The sequence below is a fragment of the Myotis nattereri genome, assembly GCF_964212035.1.
Source record: "Myotis nattereri genome assembly, chromosome: X".
NCBI classification, from domain to species: domain Eukaryota; kingdom Metazoa; phylum Chordata; class Mammalia; order Chiroptera; family Vespertilionidae; genus Myotis; species Myotis nattereri.
The window spans coordinates 79,851,066-79,855,926 of NC_138078.1; the positions used below are offsets into that span (position 1 = coordinate 79,851,066).

Genomic DNA, 4,861 nt, shown 5'->3' on the forward strand with positions numbered 1-4,861 from the left:
TAGAAAAACACCCAATCTGAACAGCAATTGAAAAAAAATAAAAAAGCAGAAGGAGAGTTTAAGGGAAATTTGGGACAATGTGAAACAAAGCAACATCTGCATAATAGGGAAGCCAGAAGGAATAGAAGTTGAGCAAGCAATATAAAACCTATTTAAAGAAATAATGACAGAAAACGTCCCTGACTTGAGGGGGAAAAGGTCACACAAGAACAGAAATTCCCAAAGAGTATGAACCCAAAAAGACCCAAACAAAAACAGGTTGTAATTACAATGGCAATCATTAATGCCAAAGGAAGAATCTTAAGGGATGCAAAAGAGAGACAGAAAATTACCTACAAGGAATTTCCCATTAGACCATCAAATGATTTCTCAACAGAAATGCATCAGGCCAGAAGGGAATGGAATGAAATATACAAAGTAATGAAAAGGAAGGTAATCAATCCAAGACTACTCAATCCAGCAAGGCTATCATTCAAAATTGAAGGGGAAATCAGAAGCTCTGAAGACAAAAACAGGCTAAGGGAGTTAATTACCACCACACCAGCAAAGCAAGAAATCCTAAAGGGACTGGTATAAGAAGTAGGAATAGGAAAAAAAGGATAAACACTACCATAAAAGAAATGGCAACAAACAAAGACCTATCAATAATAACCTTAAACATAAATTGATTAAATGCTTGAATCAAAGACATAGGGTAGCTGAATGGATAAGAAAACATGACCCATATGTATGCTGTCTACATGAGTCCTGCCTCAGAGCTAAGGACTCAAACGGATTGAAAGTGAAGGGGTGAACAAAATTCTTCAGGAAAATGAAAAAAAAAAAAAAAAAGCTGGGGTAGCAATACTTACATCTGACAAAATATACCTCAATGTGAAGGCCATAAAAAAAGACAAGGAAGGCTATTTCTGCTATTTCTTTCTCCCCCCCCCCCCTCAGTTCAAGTTTAATAGAAACTACAAAAGATCAAAGGTGATGTCCCACTACTGTTCACATTAGGTAATTTCCTCTAGAGGAAGTATGGCTGATCCTCCCCAAACCCTACAGGAAAAGCCACATCTAGGCTAAGTCTAAGATCTTGTTTTAAGCATGACACTAGTAAAAGAGAGGTTCTGTTCTCATGGCTGTACATTGCCACATGACCAGTGCTCACTTCTGCTTAGAGAAATATTCTTTGCTCTTCTGAAAATCAGGCTTGATGGTATCACTGCCAGGTTTCCAGCCAGCTCGGCACACTTTCCCATGTTTGTCAGTGAACTGGAAAGCCTGAACTAGTCTCAGTCTTATCCAGAGAGCGGCCAACAGGAAGTTCACTCATAATGATCTGGCAAAGGACACCTTTATCATCAATGATAAAGAGGCCTCTGAATGAGATGCCTTCATCAGCCTTTAAGACCCCATAGTCCTGAGCAATGGTGAACTTGGGGTATGACACCAAGGCGATGTTCATGACTCCCAATCCTCCTTGTTTCTTGGGTGTGTTGATTCATGCCAGGTGACAGAATTCAGAATCTACAGAAGCACCAATCACTTGGCAGTTGAGTTCTGTAAGTTCTTCTGCCCCATCACTGAAAGCAATGATCTCCATGGGGCACACAAAGGTAAATTCAAGAGGGTAAAAGAAGAACAACACATATTTTCCTTTTTAGTCAGAGAGGCTGATATCTTTCAACTGACCATCTGGCATAACAGCTGTGTCTTTAAAGTGTGGGCAGGGTGCCTGATTTTAGCATTTCTTAAAAACATCTTGCTATCAACAGCACTGAGACAAAGGTGGCAAAACCAGTTAAACAGGAAGAAGACTCATGAAAACCTATTTCTGCTATTTCTTAATACTAAATGAATCAATACAACAAAAGAATATAACTCTGGTAAACATATATGCACCCAATACAGGACCACACAAATACATTAAAAAAAATCTGGAAGATATCAAGGGAGAGATCAACAGCAAGACAATCATAATAGGTGACTTTAATACCCCATTAAAATTCCTGGATAAATCTTCTAGACAAAAATTTAGCAAAGAAAGAGCAAACCTAAATGACTCAAAGCAGATGGAACTAATTCACATTTTCAGAACATTTTACCCCAAAGCTATGGAATATACATTCATCTCAAGTGCCCATAGAACATTTTCAAGGATAGACCACATATTGGGAAGCAGGCAAAGTCTCTTCATGTTCAAGAAGATTGAAATAATATCAAGCATCTTCTCAGATCAAAATGGCACAAAACTAGAAACAAAATAATAAAAAAAACACTCAAAAAGAATTCAACACTTGGAGGATAAATAGCATACTATTAAACAATAATAGGGGCACCAAAGAGATCAAAAAAGAAAGAAACAAACAAAAAATATCCTGGAAACAAATGACAATGAAAACACAACAATCCAAAATCTGTGGGACACAGTGAAAGCATTCCTGAGAGGGAAGGTAATAGCACTACAGGCCTTCTAAAAGGAACATGAAAAACTGGTAATATATAATCTAACCCTACAACTTAAAGAATTAGAAAGAGAGCAACAAGAAAATCACAGAGTAAATAGAAAGAAGGAAATAATAAAGATGAGAGTGGAAATAATGACATAGAGACAAACACACACACACACACACAAACACCAAACAAACAAACAAAAAACTCACAAAATATCAATAAAACCAAGAGCTGGTTCTTTGAAAGGATAAAGAAGATGAATGAAATTCTAGCCAAGCTCACCATGAGCAAAGAGGGAGGACCCACATAAGCAAAATCAGAAATGAAAGAGGTAAAGTAATAACTGACTCAACAGAAATACAAAGGACTGTTAAAAAAATACTACAAACAACTCTATTCCAACAAACTGGACAACCTAAACAAAGTACACATATTCCTAGAAAAATACAATCTTCCAAAATTCAATCAGGAAGAATCAGAAAACCTGAAAAGGTCAATAACTACTGATGAAATTGAAGCAGTAATCAACAATTCCAGGAAACAAAATTCCTGTTTCAAAGAACTTCTCAGGGGAATTTTCCAAACATTCAAAGAAGAAATAAAATCTACGATCCTCAGACTATTTCAAAAAATTCAGGAGGAAGGAATGCTTCCAAGCTCTTTCTATTAAGCCAGCATTACCCTTATCCTAAAACCAGATAAAGATACAACAAAGAAGGGAATTACAAGCCAATGTCCCTGATGAACATAGATGCTAAAACCCTCAAGGAAATACTAGCAAATCACATTCAACAATACATTAAAAAGATCATATGACATGACCAAGTGGGATTTATTCTGGGGATGCAAGGCTGGTAAAATATCTGCAAATCAATAAATGTGATACATCACATAAACAAATTGAGAGACAAAAATCACACAATCACATCAATTGATTCAGAAAAAGCATTAGACAAATTCTAACACCCTTTTTTAAAAAATATATTTTATTGATTTTTTACAGAGAGGAAGGGAGAGGGATAGAAAGTTAGAAATATCCATGAGAGAGAAACATTGATCAGCTGCCTCCTGCATACTCCCTACTGGGGCTGTGGCCACAACCAAGGTACATGCCCTTGACCAGAATCGAACCTGGGACCTTTCAGTCTGCAGGCTGACGCTCTATCCACTGAGCCAAACCAGTTAGGGCCAACACCCTTTTTTTGATAAAAACTCTCAGGAAAGGGGGAATAGAAGGACCATATCACAACATAATAAAAGTCTTATATGACAATCCTACAGCCAACCTTATACTCAATGGGCAAAAACTAAAACCATTTCCACTAAGAACAGATAGGAAGGCCTGCTTTCACCATTGCTGTTTGACATAGTACTGAAAGTGCTAGCCATAGCAATCAGACAAGAAGAAGAAATGAAAGGCATCTGAATTGGAAAAGAAGAAAAACTGTCATTACTTGCAGATGACATTACATTGTACATAGAAAACTCTAAAGACACTATTAAAAAACTACTAGATTTAATAAATGAATTTGGCAACATAGCAGGATAAAAAATTAACACCCAGAAATCTTTGGCATTTTTATACACCAATTTTTACCTTTCTGAAAGAGCAATTAAAAAAGAAAAGAAAAAAACCCCCCAAAATCCCAATTATCATTGCAACAACAAAAAAAAAATAACTAGAAATAAACTTTACCAAGGAGTCAAAAGACCTGTACTACGAAAACTACAGGACTTTGAAAAAAGAGATAGAGGAAGGTATAAACAAGTGCACAAATATGCCATGTTCATGGATTAGTAGAATCAATATCATTTAAATGTCCACACTACACAAAGCAATCTATAGATTCAATATAATCCCCATTGAAGTGCCAATGACATATTTCACAGTCCTAGAACAAACTCTCCAAAAATTTATATGAAATAAAAAAGACCCCAATTTGATGCAGCAATCCTGAGAAAGAACAAAGTTGGAAGTATCACAATACCATCTATTAAATTATATTACAAAGCCACTGTACTCAATACAGTCTGTTACTGATCTAAGAACAAAGATACAGATCAATGGAATAGAGCAGAGAACCCAGAAATTGACCCAAGCCATTATGCTCAATTAATATTTGTCAAAGGAGGCAAGAGCATATGATGGAGTCAAGACAGTTTCTTCAATAAATGGTGTTGGCAAAATTGGACAGATACATGCAATAAAATGAAACTAAGCCACCAACTTACACCATACATAAAAATAAACTCAAAATGGATAAAAGTCTTAAATGTAACATGGAAAACCATAAAAATCTTAGAAGAATCCATAGGCAGCAAAATATCAGACATATATCATAGCAATATGTTTATTGATACATCTTCTAAGACAATGGAAACTAAGGAGAAAATAAACAAATGGGACTACATCGAAATAAAA

General features: G+C 35.9%; 1 pseudogene across 1 annotated transcript; it reads right to left on the bottom strand.

Annotated features, from left to right (window-relative positions):
• Positions 1-1,149: 1,149 nt before the first annotated feature.
• Positions 1,150-1,746, bottom strand: LOC308510884 (peroxiredoxin-1-like; annotated as a pseudogene). The gene has a single exon. The product of its transcript is annotated as a peroxiredoxin-1-like (transcript).
• Between the last annotated feature and the right edge of the window lie 3,115 nt (positions 1,747-4,861).